General features: G+C 45.4%; 1 pseudogene; it reads right to left on the bottom strand.

The window, feature by feature from the left end:
* The window catches only part of LOC138758430 (ras-related protein Rab-3D-like), a 34,072-nt pseudogene extending 17,760 nt beyond the window's left edge, over positions 1 to 16,312 (bottom strand).
* Between the last annotated feature and the right edge of the window lie 1,673 nt (positions 16,313 to 17,985).

Here is a 17,985-nt window from a genome sequence, read left to right as displayed (position 1 = left end):
GATTGGGAGAAATCTAAACTTAAATGGGAGAGTGATTTAATATTTATTTTTCCCGAAGATGATTGGGCGACTATGTGTCAGAACAATGTAATTAAATTGACTAATGTAAGATATGGAATGGTTAATTATAATTTTTTACATCAATTATATTTGACCCCGGAAAAGCTAAAAAAAAAAGGGTTTAGTAATTCGGATTCTTGTTTTAGATGTGGCTCATGCATTGGAACTTTTCTACATGCCGTTTGGATTTGTGTTAAAGTTCAATCATTTTGGCAAGGAATTAAAATAGTTTTGGAAAAATTATATAATTTTATATTACCATTAGATCCAATGATTTTTTTTGTTGGGAAATTTGTATTCATTAAGGGGAATGGGATTGGATAAAATTCAAATTGCTTTTGTACATTTGGTGTTATCAGTAGCGCGTAAATGTGTTGCTAGTACTTGGAAAGATGATACTGAGATTAATATATTACGTTGGCATAATGAATTGAAAGTATGTATTGTCATGGAAAAAATTACTTATAATTTACATGATAATTCTTCTTCTTTTGTTAATAAGTGGTCTCCATATTTGAAATATATGCATTTAGATATACTTTGAAATGTTCTTAACATTTATAATATTTTCTTTTTATATATATAATCCTTTTTTTTGCTCCCCTTAAGGTGGGAGGGTGGGGTGGGTGTTTTTTTGGATTTTAAAATTTTTTTAAAATTTTGTTTTGTTTATTTTATATATGTAAAATCTTTTTTATTACTATACTGTATGTCATGTTTTTTTCTATCTTTGAAATAAAGTTTGAAAAAAAATAAAATGGCCCCCACCAAATTTGACCCGAAACATTGGTCCACAATACTCGACCTATATCAGTGTACACAGCCAAAACACTACAGCAGGGGCAGAATCTGCAAAGTCCTCAATTTCAATTTAAATGGGACTCTTCAGATTTCTTTATTCAAAAATTATAAAGATAACATTATTTTACACATCTCATCCCCAAATTATCACCATACTTAATAGCTGATTCAGTACTTAAAAGTGAGGTCAGTGCTCTCTTGTCCCCAAGTACTGGAGCCAGAATGCTTCATTTATCTGAATTTGCTGGGATTTATTCAGGGTCGGCACCAGAATGAATGTTAGAGGGGGGACATTAGCATGTTGAGGATGGCTTGTTCAGCAATGACCTTCCTGTCATTAACACCATCTGCCCCTCCGACGTAGGGCACAATGGCACTCCTTTCATTGCGTCACTAGGCGTTACTGACGCTCACTAGTGACACGGCCAGGGCAGGTGGAGATTCGCTAGCTTGCGTCAACCTAGACGCTAGTGACACGGGGGGGGTGAAGTGGAGGCTGTCAGATGGCCAATGACTGTATGTGGGGGGGTGGGGGGGAGGAGAAGAGCACCTCATTTGGGGACAATGCCCAGGATGCCCCCTTGGTGTCGACCCTGGATTTATTGAGGGAGAATGCAGAACTATATTAACAAAATTACAGCAAGATAGAATATAGAACGCTACAGCACAGTATAGGCCCTTCCTAAATAAGTCCAAAACCCTCTTTACTCCATAACCCTCTATTTTTCTTCCATCCATGTGTCTGCTTAAGAGTCTCTTAGATGCCCCTAATGTTTCAGCCCCCACCAGTGTTCCCAGAAAGGCATTATACGTACCCACAACTCGGTGTTTTAAAAAAAAACTTACCCCTGATGTCTCCCCTAAATCTCCCTCCCTTAACATTGTACAGGTGTCTCTGGTATTTACTGATCCTGCCCTAGAAAACAAGTGCTGGCTGTCCACCTTATCTATGTCTCTCATTACCTTGTAGACCTCTATCAAGTCTTCTCTCTATGCTCCAAAAAGACCCAGCTCTGCTAATATTACTTCATGTCTTGTTTCCCAATCCAGGCTACATCCTGGTAAATCTCCTCTGCACCCTCTCCATAGCTTCCACATCCTTCCTATAATGAGGTGACCAGAACTGAACTCAATACTCTGTGTGGTCTCACCAAAGATTTGTAGAGTTGTAGCATGACCTCTCTACACTTGAACTCAATCCCTCATTAATGAATCCCAGCACCCCATAGGCCTTCTTAACTATCCTATCAACCTGTGCGGCGGCCTGGACGGATGTATGGATTTGCACCCCAAGGTCGCTCTGTTCATCCACACTCTCAAGTAACCCCGTGTTCATCCTTTTGCGGATGTCAAATACGAGTGACTAGAACAGTCAATAATAAGAGTATTTTCTTCTGAATTTATTGTTAGTTTGCTTTCACCAGTGCAGTAAATAAAAAGATAAAGAAACTGGACGTTCTGAAAGAAGAGCAGAAAATGTTCGAATCTGACACTGTCTGTAAGGTGTTGGTGCAATTTTTGATTTTTTTTCAATTTCAAATTTTACATTTCATTTTTAATTTGGAGATCCAGCACAGTAACAGGCCTTTTCGACCCACAAGCCCATGCAACCCAATTACATCCAATTGACCTACAGCCCCTGGTACATTTTTTGAAGGGTGGGAGGAAATCCACACAGACTTAGGGTGAACGTGAGTACTCCTCACAGACAGTGTGGGATTCGAACCCAAGTCGCTGGCGCTGTAACAGTGTTATGCTAACCGCTACACCAAATATGCTGCCCATTCTCCCAGTGTCTATGTAGGTTTCATCCCACCCTTCCAAAAAAAACATTGGGGTTTGTAGGTTAATTGGTGTACTTGGGGACACAGGCTTGTTGCTGTGCTGTACGTCTAAATTTAAAAATCTAAAATACTCCACACGACAGGCATCATTGATGGAAAGAAAAATAGACCCTTCATCAGAATGGAGAAAAGAGTTTAAAGTGGCAACGAGAATGGACAGGGCAAATAGAATATCTGTGATCGGTTGGCACCAGGGTTGCCGTAGGGATGTATTACTCATGGGACACAACAGAAGAAAATGCTGGGGAAAGGTGGCAAGTGAAGCAGTTAACGTCTCAGGTCAAAAGCACCATCAAAACAGAGAACAAGAGGAAGTAAGTTCATCTTGGCAGCTAAGTAGCAGAGAACAAAAAAGTAAAAACAAAGGTGGAAAAACTCAGCAGGGGTCAGTGTACTTTATACAGCAGAGATAATGATTATATAACCAACTTTCAGGCTTGAGCGCTTCACCAAGGTATGAGCAAAACGTTGGCAGGTGCCTGAACAAAATGCTGGGGGAAGGAGGGGCAGGGCAAGGCCCACAGTCCCACAGGTGGAAGGTAGCAGGTGAGTAAGGAAGGGACAACAGCAAACAAGGGGAGGGGGACAGCTCTGTGAATGGAGAGGGAAGGGGATGGAGAGGGAAGGGGATGGAGAGCTGGAGAAATGGGGAGGAGAGGGAGAACAGGGGGTGGTCTTGTAGAAACTGGAGGTCGACGTTAATGCCATCAGGTTGGAGAATGCCCGGTCTGGCGGAGCACAGTGGTATCCACAGGAGAAAAGGCACGTTCAACCTTTTTTTGTGTCAGAAGCCTTCATCATCTGATCGATATTTGCTCAAGATTCCAGCACCTGGCCCCCTCTCGTGGGTTTCCGCGTTAGCAAGGAAGATGGGGGAGTGGAGGAGGACAATAAGTGAAACATAGGGAATGTGTATAACATTGCATTGGATCAGAGATCAATCCACAGGACCACGAGCAGCAAGCAGAGAGGATCACTGGGGTCTCCCTCCCCACCATCGACATGACCTACCAGCAACGGTGCCTGAAGAGGGTGCACAAAAATCATTGAGGTTGGACCTCTTCCACCCTGCACGTGACCATCTTTCAGCTGCTCCCATTGGAGCCAGCACCACCAGGGTGAGGAAGAACTTCTATCCATGGGCAGTGAGAATGACTGAATTAATATAATCCCTCCGAGACACTACTATTTATTTAAATATTTTTTATATATGACTGTATTTAGACCACATGAATATGTATGCTATGTCTATATATGTGTCTATACACAAGGTCTGAAAAACCCTTTCATCCAGTTGTCTTCTACCATTGTGAACATGGGGAGATTTTTAATTTAGACAAATACAGCACGGTAACAGGCCATTTCAGCCACAACTCCAGCCAGTAAATATGATCAACACTAAAACATGATAAACATTAAAGAGAAAAAAAATTCCCAGTTGTTTTTCTTTCTGCAATAACAGGATCCCCAGTGGGCAAACCCCTTCAATTTCACGCCCCATTCACACACAAGTCATGTCACCTTTATTTATCGTTCATACCTATGCTCGCACGGTAAAGACAAGGCAGCGTTACTCCAGACACCGGCATGTCTGCCCACTGCCAAACCACAAATTGGAGGAAGAACATCCAATCATCTGTCTGGGCACTCTCCAACCAGATGGCACGATCGTTGATTTCTTCGGCTTCTGTTAGGTCTCACTCCTCCTCACTCCCTTCCCGAGTACCAGAGCCTCCCCCCCACTCCCTCATCACTTCTGAGCCTTCTTTCTCCTGACCTCCCACCCATATCCATCGGATCTCTTGCCTTTCGGCCTTTGCTCTCCCCCCCCCCCCCCCCCCCTCACCACTTTATAAAGACTGCTCCTTGCTCATACAAAGGGCTCAGGCCTGAAACATTGATTAAATCACTTTGTTTCCCGTCGTGGACATTTGTCAATTGTACTACAATCACAGTGCCTTGTTTAAACTCTCTTTCTCTCTGTGCGCTTTTCCATAAGCGTTACCTGACCTGCCCAATGTTTCATCAATTACTGCTTGTAAAAAAGGCCTTCTTTGAATGTTCGGCGCCAGGCCGCAAGACCTGTGTCCTCCAATTGCCACGTTCCTCCGGGTTAGTGAAGGAGTAACAAGAAGCTTTATACTGCCATAACGCGAGGCTTTTCCCTCACCCAACCACAAAACAGGTTTCACTCCATTCACAGTTGGTGCATACCAGTGATGGGCGAAGCCCTTCCTCTCATCTGAGCGTGTCTGCATTCCTAAAGTGCTGGTCATTTCCGCTCTCAAGGCAGAAAGGCCCTGTAGAAGCAGTACCAGAGAAAGCTTCTACCATTGGAATCAAGTCACACTAACCCCCCCCACCAAAGGATGTAGCTGGTCCTGGATCAGTTCTTAATTTATGCATCATTTGAATCCATTAATTTTGCAAGATGAATATGTGGTGATATATAATGACACCACTAGGAGGGGAGGCAGGCCCCTCCAGCCCGGGTAAGAAACCTGCATAGGAGAAGGCCACTCCGATATAAAACCTACGACCCAAAGACCTCGCTGCCACGTCCCAGCTTGCTTGGCCATGGCACACGAACCATGGGTGTAAAGGGTGGGGCCAGTACTGCGCACACTGCACTCCACCTAAAAGCTCCTTTGCGCAGGCCCGAGGACAGGTCCACGTCCTCCCCCTCAAAAGATGCACACAAACTCAAGCTAGCATGCTGGAACATCAGAACCATGCTAGACAAGGCTGACAAATTTTCCCTTGCAACCGTGCCTGCCTGTCCCGCATCAGACTTGTCAGCCACAAACGAGCCTGCAGCTGACGTGGACATAACCCCTCCTTAAATCTTCGTCTGCAAAGCCAAGCCAAAGAAAGACTAGGTCATCAGGGGTCATCCCGGTGACCTTGTATATAAAGCAGCCCAGGGCTACAGTCTAGTCTTCCAGGTACGTATTGCAGAGACAAGACCTCTTAGTGCACATATTAGTTTATTAAATGTCGTAGTTAAATGCAGACAGAATAAATTAAAATCACTGGGTATTGGTGGGTGGTGCAGATATTGTATTGTACAACTACAGCCATTGTTTGTTCGGGATCTGGCAAGGGCAGTTTTTTTTTAATTTTATTTAAATTTTAGATGGTGACAAGCCATTTCGGCCCACTACCATGCCGCCAAATTAACCTGCAAACCACGGTACATGTTTACAGCTTTATCACTGTCTCCTTGGGCAATTAGTGTGTGAGCTGCATCTTGCAAAAACCAGGCTTTTATTGCAAAGCTCTCTTGCCAAAGCTATTCCTTCGTCACCATCGCGAGACCTGACTTGAGAAAATGGACACAGTTTCAGTACATTTTTGATCACCTCGCCCCCGATCCATTTTCATTGCTATAGAAAAGGAGGCCATTCTACCCTTCAAATTTGTGCCAGATCAAAGAGGAATCCCATTCCTCTACTAATTCTCCTTGTAACACACTGTACATGCCTGCATACAAGATGAAACTTAAAAATTTCACCCCCCAAACAAGAGGCCGTCTTGTATGCCAAGTATACAATCCAAACCTTGATGGTGAAGTCTCAGTGCTGATCCACAGTGAACGTACAATGGAAAACATGACATCAAAGTCTCAGCCCTCCCCATCACGGGGTCGGTCCACCCTGCCTGACTGCCGTCAGCTCTGCACAGGCTTTAAACAGCCTGTTAAAGGACCTGACAGCAGTTCATTCGCTCATGGACTGCACCCAAGAACGGGATTTAACTCAGGTACCTGACGCCGTGAGGTACCAGCTCTATGGGCTGGAAACGTGCACGTGCCCAGTTCCTTGTGGAAGGAATCTCCCTCCACAACACCGTGGGTGGCACAGTTAGCATTGCCAGTAAAGCACAAGTGACAGGTTCAAATCCGTTTGTGACCTGGCGAGAGTTTCCTCCAAAAATGTATGGGGATTGTAATTTATTTAAGGGCATGGGCGAGAAAGGCCTGTTATTGCATTGAATGTCAAAATATTTTTTTAAAACATCATTTAAATTTTTAAAATTTAAAAAACACCTCCACCCACTCAGTACAAACTGCAGGCATCATGTGTCCAAGAGTGAGTCATCCCCGAATTCACGTACAGCCCAACCATTTCACTGCAGGCAACGAGCAGTTTACTTTGTGGGTGGATCAGAGGAGCTTCCTTGATGATATTGGGCAGTGCCAACACTTGTTGTTATCCAAAATACCTCAAGTGCTTCTCACAGGCACCTACTTGCAATGAAGCGGTGTTTATAGCAACCGTTAAACACAACCTTCATTGCCCGAGGAACACAGAGTAGCCAGAGCAGGAAACAGCTGAATGGAGAGATCAAGTAACACTCCTCCCTGTACAACACACTCAGGGGCAAGAAAGAAAATACCAAGCCAAGGGGTAGCCTGCACCGTGTGTTGGGGTGATGTTGACCCCATTCGACGAGCTCCACAGGAGCAGGAAGGTGTGCATCAAAGTATTAGGACAAACCGAGCGAGTGGTGTAGCTAGTAGACCTGCCACCCTCATTCCCCATTGGAGTGTGCATGTTCCCAATTGGGTTGGTACACCCCCACCCCCGGATACCATCCCAATTGGCTGCTGTAATTTTCTTCTGCCTTACAGGTCCTCAAGTCATAGGGTCCTGCAGTCCCTTCAACCCAAATCTTCTGTGCTGACCGGATTGCATCATTTGCTTCACATCCCTCTAAACCTCTCTATATGTGATTGGGGGGGGGGAGAAGATGAACACTTGAGAGGTAGAACCAGTAATAGACCAAACAGCCTCCTTCCACGTTGAAACCACTTCCTCAGATTTTCAAAGATGTCCCACAACCTCAGAGCAAACTAATCCACCTCCGTCCTCTTCTCTTAAGCTACCTACACCCACCTCAAACTTGCTTCAGGATCAGAAGGCCTTCCTCACATAACTCAGTTTGACATTCCCTTCCCCCACCTCCCCATTATTAAAACAGTGGTTTTCAAACTTCCTTCCCACCCACATCCCACCTGAAGCAACCCCTTACTAATCATAGAGCACCCATGGCAGAGGGATGACTTAAAGTGGGATGTGAGTGGACAGAAAAAGGTTGAGGACCACTGATTTAAAGGATTGTTGAACTACTGAAAGTTGGGGCTTTATGATGCAAGCAGAGGTTCCACTTACCCCACTTATTTCCCCTCCCATCCAAGCATCCCAGCCCCCGCCCCACATCTGCATGAGCCGCCCCTCTCCCTACTATTGCCATCTGCTCGATCGACCACCACTTCATTCTAATTGTTTCAAAAATCCCTCCGTTCAAAAAGAAAAAGTGTAAATCATTATGAAGAGTACCCACCCAGATCTGGAGCTTCACTCGTTTTCTCGTTTCTGTAGACCGTTTTCATCACCTTGAAGTCGATGCCCACGGTGCTGACAAAGGCCGACGTGAAGGAGTCGTCCGCGTACCGGAAGAGGAACGAGGTCTTGCCCACACTGCTGTTACCAGATGATCAACAGCTTGAACATGTAGTCAAAGTTCTGGTCCGCCGCATCTTTCTGCGCTTGTCGGGTGTCATTTGCAGAGGCCATCTGCTGGAGCGAAGGACAGAACGTCAGCCCTCACATGACGTCAGGTGATTGATGTTGGATGCACATTAGCATGGAAGAAGGTGCAACCTTATATTAAGAAAGGATATTATTTAATGCTGTCGTGCAGAAGACTTGGCTTTGCAGGGAGGTTTGCAGGTTGCAGCAGGCTGTCAAGAAGGCAAATGGAATGTTGGCCTTCATTGCTGGAGGGATTGAATTCAAGAGCAGGTACGGGTGAGGTTGCATCTGGAGCACTGCATGCTGTTTTTGGTCATCCTGACTTGAGGAAGGATGTACTGGCTTTGGAGGTGGGCAGCAGAGGAGGTTCACCAGGCTGATTCAGAGACAAGGGGGTTTAGCTTATGAAGAGAGATGGAGTCGCCTGAGACTGTACTCTCTGCTCTCTGGAATTTAGAGGAATGAGAGGGAGATCCCCTCTCATTCCTCTAAATTCCAGAGAGCAAGAGAGTACAGTCTCAGGCGACTCCCATCTCTCTTATGAAAGGCAGAGGTAAGATAGAGGTAGGTAAGTTGTTTCCATCAGTAGGGGAGACCAGAATAGTGGGGGGGGGGGGGAAAAGAAGAGCCTCAAGATTCCAGGGTAGTTAGGAGATGAGGAGATGCTTTTCTCCCCCCCCACCCTACCTCGAGGTAGTGAATCTGTGGAATTAGCTGCACATTGAAGCAGTGGAGGCGACCTCAGGGAATATATTTAAGGCAAGATTGGATAGATTTTTTTTTTTTTTTTTTTTTTTTTTACATAGTTGGGGAATTAAAGGATATGGAGAAAAGGCCAATAGGTGGAAATGAGCTGATCATCAGATCAGCCACGATCTAATTGAATGGCGGAGCAGGCTTGATGGGCCGGATGGCCGACTCCTGCTCCTATTTCTTATGTTTGTGGCACTGAAAACCCAAAATAACAGTCTCCACTCGCTGACGGGCGCACTAACACTCATTGCAGGCACCACAAAGGCCTTGTGGAGAAGGACCAACATTCAGACTCAAACCTGTAGCAGCCTATGGAGGAAACAGGAGCGACACTGATGCATTGGTTTGATACTCAAAGACATATACTGATTGCATTACAATTACACAGTGCTGGAGAAAACTCAGCAGCTCGTACAGAGTTGGGGGGGGGGGGGGGAGGGGAAAAAAAAAAAAAATCAACATTTCAGGGCCAGAGTCCTCCACCAGGACATGTCCTTCATCCTCTTTGAAAAAATATGCAGACTTTATGGTTTCATGTTAGTGACTGGCTTGTGCTTTCTGCACATTACATTTTTAAATTTAGATCTACAGCACAGTCAAAGGCCCTTTCAGCCCAAGAGTCCATGCTGCCCAATTACAAGCAATTGGCCTACAACCCCAGTACCATGTCGATGTCAAGTCTGAGGAGTTCATGTGCGATGAGGGCAGACCGACGTTCAGGTCGGTGGCTGTCAGCCTTGTCTAGCATGGTTCTGATGTTCCAGCATGCTTAGCTTGAGTTTGTGAGCATCTTTTGAGGGGGAGGGACGGTGGAGGGGGAGGACGTGGACCTGTCCTCGGGCCTGCACAAAGGAGATTTTAGGTGGAGTGCAGTGTGCGCAGTACTGGCCCCACCCTTTACACCCATGGTTCGTGTGCCGTGGTCAAGCGAGCTGGGACATGGCAGTGAGGTCCTTGGGTCGTAAGTTTTATATCAGAGTGGCCTTCTCCTATGCAGGTTTCTTACCCGGGCTGGAGGGGCCTGCCTCCCCACCTAGGTCGGACCATACCTGGTCGTAAATCACCTGTGGACAATGGCCCTAGGTAAGTTTAATTGGGTTCTCTAACTACCTCTGAGGTAGGTCAGGGACCCGGTTGGATTCTGTCGGGGTTGACCGAGTCACACCCTTTCTTACATTTTACACCCCAGTTACACCAGTACCATATAACCATACCGAAACAGGCCATCTCAGCTCCTCTAGTCCGCACCGATTTAAGTGATCACCACTAGTCCCACCTACCTGCTCCCTGTCCATTAGCCCTCACATCCAGGCACTCCTCCAACCTTCTCTTGAATGAAGAAATTGACCCTGCTGCAAACCACCTCTTCCAGAAGGTCATTCCACTCAGCCATGGCCTGGACCTTCAATAGGTCCAGGGGTTGTAGGTCAATTGGACAGCTCAGGCTTGTGGACCGAAAGGGCCTGTTACCGTGCTGCAGTTTTGAACATTTTTTTTAAATTTAAAACCCAGCAGGTCATACAATAACCTTTTAAAGGGTGGGAGCAAACTCCTCACAGGCAGTGCCGATCCGAACCCCGGATTTGAATTTGCTTGGAATCGCACACAGAGGTCTCCTGGACAACTGGTCATACAGAAAACAGATCCAAGCCGTGGCTGAGTGGAATGACCTTCCGGAAGAGGTGGTTGGCAGCAGGGTCAGTTTTGTCATTCTAGAGAAGGTTGGAGGAGTGCCTGGATGTGAGGGCCTATGGACAGGGAGCAGGTAGGTGGGACTAGTGGTGATCACCTTAAATCAGTGCGGACTAGATGAGCCAAGATGGCCTGTTTCTGTATGGTTATACGGTACTGGGGTTGTAGGGCCAACTGCGGGTAACTGGGCAGCACGGGACTCATGGGCTGAAAGGGCCTATGACTGTGCAGTAGATCTAAATTTAAAAATGTAATGTGCAGAAAGTACAAGCCAGTCAGTAACAATCTGCTTCAGATTGCTGCATCATCCATTTCAAACTGACAATGAAATCAATCAGTCATTGAGCAGTAACATTTTGATGGACAATTCAGTGCCTTCTCTCCCAGCGTTACCAAAGCTCAGATTCAATGTGACCCATCAGTGTCCCTCAAATTTTTTTTATTATTTAAATTTAGACACACAAAACGTTAACAGGCCATTTCGGCCCATACTGAATTGATCCAAAATCCCCGTACATTTTGAAGGGTCGGAGGAAACCCATGAAGACACGGGGAGAACATAGAAATTTCCTAGAGAGAGCGTGGGATTCAAACCCCAGTCCCAATCGCTGATGCTGTCACAGCGTTGTGCTAACACCAACTGAGCTGCTCAAGGTCTATTTTGTTTTATAATGGACCTTAAATTTAGCAAGTGATCTGGGGAGGTGTAAATCGCAATGTCAGCGTTGTGGAAATGAAATTTAAATGCATGGTTTCGCCAAGGAAGTGCCGTGTGTGCTATGTGGATGTGGCATTTTGTTTACTTTCATTGAAACATCCAGTTCATGTGACTGCATCGAGATAACCATGGGGCAAGATAAAAGGCACCCACTTCTTTTTTCTGATACAAGAAGTCAGTGGCACAGCCTCTCAAGCAACATGGGAACAGAGAAGATGCCCAGAAGCCCCCTCTCATGATACTTCTAAGCTTTTGCCCACCCTAACTCTTATGACCCCTCGTTCCAATCTCACCTACCCTCAAGGGGAAAGAGCCTATTCCCATCTACTCTGCCATTCCTTTCCTTTTTAAAGTATTTTTTTATTGTTATACAAACTTACTAAGACATTCCGTATAACAAAAAACATGCATGAATTGTAAATCATATCCATAATTCACATTCTAAATGATGTATACCTTTTTTGGAAAAAAAAACTGACAAAAATAAAAGAAAATAGTGAAGGAAAAAGACCTCTTACCTAACCACGTTGCCAGATGCTATAATGACTAGTATTAAAAGAAAAACCAAAGGTAGAAAAAAATTAATACAAGGAGCATGAGAAAGATACAAGTTAGACAGCTTAATTACATTGGTGTAAAATTATAAAGTAAGATAGTGAGTCATAAACGAGCCCCATAACTTCTGGAATCCTATATCTGAATCACTAATTGATAATGAACCTTTTCCATAATCAAACAGGACACTAGGACACGCAACTACTGATCATGAGTAGGTGGGGCAGCATCCTCCCATTCAAGTCAAAAATTGCTCGCCTTGCCAAAAATAAATAACATGACTCTGAACCAGAGATAAAGAAGAATAATTCCCACCCATTGTGCCAAGGAAGACCACAAAAGGGCTCGGTGTTAAATCTATATTGATAGAGTCTGGAAAACCTTGAGCCTGTATTTTTCTAAACTCCCTCAAAATGTTCAGGAGTTGCAAGTGAATTGAGCGGCACGGGCTTGTGGGCTGGAAGAGCCTGTTACTGTGCTGTGTGTCCAAATTAAAGGATTATTTTTTTGTTATTTTAGTGATGGGAGTCTGGAACTCAGCATCTGAAAGGGTAAAGAGATAGTGGAGGACGAGATTCTAGCCAATATTGTTGATGCGCTGGGGTGGCTTATGGGTCAAAGTTTATCAATTCCTTTTATTGTCATGGATTAAGGTTAAAGTTAAAGGTTCAAAGGTTAAATTTTATTTTCAGGTATTAATACATTAAAAATGTGATATACTGTACATGATATACTTTAACAATTGTCCGCCACAAGGCAGATAAAGAGTTGCCATGAGCATTGTCCGACACCCCTAACAACAGGAGAAAGGGAAGCAAAAAGAGTCCCTGGGCGCTCGTGGATTCGCTTCCCGCAGCCGCACAGACTCCTGTTCAAACCATCGGCCACCCCAGCTCCAGGTTTGAACCTGAAGGCGAGCACCCAGCGGCACCAAGCACAACTTCTTCCCCTCCACCATCAGATTCCTGAATGGACAATGAACCAGACATGACCTCACTTTCTCTTATTTATTCTATTTTTGAAATGCAATTTACAACTATGGTTATGGTCGCGACCAGAAATTCTGATTCTGATGTGCATAGGTGGTTTGTGGTCAAGGCAGACTCAAGGTTCATCTAGACCCGACTTGCATTGGTGAACGGATAGCACCCAAGGTTAGGACTGAACTAAAGGCTCCAGCACTGCACGGCAGAAGCACACCTTTCCTCCTGTCTCAGGCAGCTGAAAAGGGAAGTTTCAACAGCTAAAGTTCAAACTTTAGGGTGCTGAAGCGATGGCGTCAGAGGTTTCGATCTGGAACTCAGGTCACGATGAATCTGGGTGGCTGCAGGAGGAAAATCCACGGAACTCTCTTTTGCTTCTCTTTCTCCTATTGTTTGGGGCACCAGAAAATGCTCCTGACCACCTTTGCTTTATGGTGGACAAATTTTAAAGTAGATCACATATATATTTTATATTTAAATGAATTATTACATGGCAATAACAGGAACCTCGAACACGTCATCACATACAACCCCGAGATTCTTTTTCCTGCAGGCCAAGCTAAATTTCTGATAATCGGTAACTGCAACAAAACAAAAGTAGGAGAAATGTTCTGACTCAAGCAGGATACAGATTTAAAGTAAATGGTGGAAATAAAAGCCAGGTATGAGGTCAGATGGATGGGGACTGTGTGATCTACATAACCTCAGTTGAAAGGATGGTGGAATTTTACTTCCACTGTAACCTCCAAAAGAGGTCTCGATACACAAGAGGAAAGACCCAGGAATACTGGGGATAGGAAACAGGCAAGTAGAACTAATGGATGGATAAGATGTGCCATTGCTTTCCCACAGTTCCAAGATTCCACAACTGCTCCCACTCAGAGACCAGGTCACTTCACCACCATCTTAAACACGGATGGAGGGCCACAATCTCTGTGCAAAGAAATCTTGCACGTTCCCATTTTGACCAATCAACAGCCTCCTCCTGTTTCTGTCACATTATTCTAGAGACTGTCACAAGTGCATGTAGTTTAACCCACAAACTACTGCAGAAATGGTTAGCCCGATGCTGCTGTGGCGCCAGTGACCAGGTTTGGATCGGCACTGCCTGTGAAGAGTTTACTCTGGTTTCCTCCCACCCTTCAAAAGACCCAGGGGTTGTAGGTCGATTGGGCAGCAAAGGCTCATGGACCGAAAGGGCCTGTTACCCGCGCTGCAGGTCTGAATTTTTTTTTAAAAATTAATTTAAAACCCAGCAGGTCACACGACGACTTTTATCGCAAAGGCACGAGTTACCAATGTTTCGGGCCTGAGCCCTTCATCAAGATATGAGGAAAAGGCAGGCAGGGGCCCGAATAAAATGGTGTACTTTCTCCATCCATGGTTCTCTCTTCAGGAAGGAGGGAACAGCCTCACTTTTCTCCTACTTTCAGGAAAGAAGAGGAATGGATTTCGACTTCCAGCAACAAAAAGATCCACCTGTGTCACACTTCCATGATTAAATGCCCCAATGAACCAAATGCTTTGGTTTCTTCGGACCGGTTTGAATTTGCTTGGCATCAAACACAGAGGTCTCCTGGACGACTGATCATACAGGTAGCAGATCCAGGCTGAGGAAGACCAGTCTGATGGCCTGCAGCGAGGCAAGCTGCCAGCCAGCTCGCTGACTTCATCTGCAGCAAGTCTGATTCAAGCAGAATCTTCTAATACACTTATGTTTTTTGGCAAATCGCACAACATCACTGCAGAGCCAAAGAGACAACAAGACCAGATTACTACCCTTGTGCCAAGACTGTCCCCAAACCCTCAGCTGTGTCTACAGGATGGAAAATGCAGATTCAGGATGTAAACTTTCATTAGAAAGAACAACACTTAGAATTATTGCTTCAGATTGCTGCATCATCCATTTCAAACTGACAATGAAATCAATCAGTTGTTGAGCCGTATATTTTTGATGGACAATTCAGTGCCTTCTCTCCCAGCGTTACCAAGGCTCAGATACAATATGACCCATCAGTGTCCCTCAAATTTTTTTAAATTATTTAAATTTAGACGCACAAAACGTTAACAGGCCATTTCAGCCCACACCGAATTGATCCAAAATCCCCATACATTTTGAAGGGTCGGAGGAAACCCATGAAGACACGGGGAGAACATAGAAATTTCCTAGAGAGAGCGTGGGATTTGAACCCCAGTCCCAATCGCTGATGCTGTCACAGCGTTGTGCTAACACCAACTGAGCTGCTCAAGGTCTATTTTGTTTTAAAATGGACCTTAAATTTAGCAAGTGATCTGGGGAGGTGGAAATCGCAATGTCAGCGTTGTGGAAATGAAAATTTAAATGCATGGTTTCACCAAGGAAGTGCCGTATTTGCTATGTGGATGTGGCATTTTGTTTACTTTCATTGAAACATCCAGTTCATGTGACTGAATCAAGATAACCATGGGGCAAGATAAAAGGCACCCCACTTCTTTTTCTGATACAAGAGGTCAGTGGCACAGCCTCTCTCGAGCAACATGGGAACAGAGAAGATGCCCAGTAAATGTATTCAAAGCCTGAAGACCCTTCCACCCCTGTCAAGTGCCTCGGGTACCCCCACAGATGCTGGCCATTCTTTGTGAGTCGTACAGTCAGAGACAAAAAAAAAGCCCTTGGTCCCAAGTCGATCAATCTGGTTGTCCTCAAAACCATTTCCCTGTATTTCATCTATAACCCTCCAAACCTTTGCCATTCATGTACCCACCAGGTGTAAATCATTACGGGGGTAGACCATGGCCAACCAAAATGGACCTGGGGATTTCCTCAACACCCACCCCCAAACCCTCATGCCCATTCTCATTATTGGCCCCCTGCAGCCAATCAGAAGCCTTAACATGTATTAAGGGGGATAGCCTAGGTTTACTGGGCTAGTTCCTGCGACTCATGTTGAGAGAGGTGGAGAAATTGCACTGGTATACTTGCAAAAACAAGCCTCACACTGACACAGGGTGAGAGGGATGTCCCAGAAAAAAAAATCTGGTCAGGGCATCGTAAACCTTTAAAGTTCTTTATCCCAAAAACAGCCATTCTCAACCTCGTTTTCATTTTGTCCTTCGGACTCTGGGCCCCCTTCCCTGTGAAGCTGTCAACTTTAGTTGGTTTACCTTAAATTTCGACATGCAGCACGGTAACAGGCCCTTCCGGCCCATGAGCCCATGCTGCCCAAATACCCCAATTAACCTACAACCCTGGTACATTTTTGGAGTGTGGGATGAAACTGGAGCACCAGAAGAAAACCCCATGCAGACCTGGGGAAAATGCAGGAACTCCTTCCGCACAGCGCTGGATCGGAACCTGGGTTGCTGGCGCTGCAATGGCATTGCGCTACGAACCGTGACACTTTCTCTCCTATCGACTACACAAAAAAAACTATTTAGGATTGTCAGTCTGTGGGCCCTCCTCCCCCACCCTTAAAGAAATCCTTGCATATTCCCCGATGAGAGTAGGTGCTACGAAGGACTATCAAATGCAGAATGACCAATCACATTTGACCCAATCAGATGGCTCCTTCCATTCCCTGTGTGACCCAATCAGATGGCTCCTTCCATTCCCTGTGTGACCCAATCAGATGGCTCCTTCCATTCCCTGTGTGACCCAATCAGATGGCTCCTTCCATTCCCTGTGTGACCCAATCAGATGGCTCCTTCCATTCCCTGTGTGAGCCAATCAGATGGCTCCTTCCATTCCCTGTGTGAGCCAATCAGATGGCTCCTTCCATTCCCTGTGTGACCCAATCAGATGGCTCCTTCCATTCCCTGTGTGACCCAATCAGATGGCTCCTTCCATTCCCTGTGTGACCCAATCAGACGGCTCCTTCCATTCCCTGTGTGACCCAATCAGATGGCTCTTCCATTCCCTGTGTGACCCAATCAGACGGCTCCTTCCATTCCCTGTGTGACCCAATCAGACGGCTCCTTTCCATTCCCTGTGTGACCCAATCAGACGGCTCCTTCCATTCCCTGTGTTCTTTGGTTACACAGTTAGACACCTCATTTTCTGACTGGATGATCCGCAATCCAATCATCCTCCCTGCTCCACTTTTAATCCTTTAGTTTTTTTTAAAAAATTCTTTTAATATTTTACAATTAATAAACAATTAGTACGTATAATGTACAACAAACCCCCACCCCATCCCACCCCTTAATCAATAAAAACCGTCCCCCTTTACATCTTTCTTTGGCTTGGCTTCGCGGACGAAGATTTATGGAGGGGGTAAAAAGTCCACGTCAGCTGCAGGCTCGTTTGTGGCTGACCAGTCCGATGCGGGACTTTACATACCCCTAATCTAAAACCACCCTTAAACTTTTGTAACACAGACGACTTTGGATGATGGAATCGGGAGCAAACAAATCTGCCACTGTTCAGAATGGGAAAAAAAAAATAATCAAAAGAACGGTCCCGTGCTGTTTTGTTGAGAGGTTTTCGATTGTATTGGTGGCCCACGGAGCTTGCAGACTTTCAGAAGAAAGTTTCTGGCTGGTTTGTGCGTGGGCGAGTCTGCTTCCTCACATCATTCACAGGGAGAATTGCCGTCAAAAGTTTGTTGGCAGCAGCAGATGACTGATAAAAAAACACCCACACACAACAGGCAGAAGCAACAGCCAATGTTTCAACCCACAGTCGCTCAGCGAGGCGAGAACACCAGGATGCTTCAAGGAAATGCCAAGATCCTGCCGTTGGACAGTGGCTCCATTGAAACAGCCTCTGAGAACTGCAAAGGGGTTGCAGCCGTTCCTGCATCAAAGTCAGTGCTGGAAGCTACACAATGAGGGCCAAAGAGGTCCATGCATCTTCCTTGGCGGGGAAAAAAAAAAATCAGGAAAATGGAGAGGAGGAGCAGGAGGTTAAAAGTTTAAAAGGTTAAGGTGACTTGACACCTAAAATTAGCTGCTGAGGTGATCAGAATCAGGTTATTGACATGCCCTTCCATTTACCGGTCCATTTCCCACTCCCCCCACCCCCCCCCCAAGATTAATGCTGTGCCCGCCCGCCCGCCCGCCCA

Source organism: Narcine bancroftii, chromosome 3 (genome assembly GCF_036971445.1).
Source record: "Narcine bancroftii isolate sNarBan1 chromosome 3, sNarBan1.hap1, whole genome shotgun sequence".
Lineage (NCBI taxonomy): Eukaryota > Metazoa > Chordata > Chondrichthyes > Torpediniformes > Narcinidae > Narcine > Narcine bancroftii.
The sequence above is the reverse complement of the archived record's forward strand: the minus strand, read 5'-3'. Positions and strand labels throughout refer to the sequence as shown.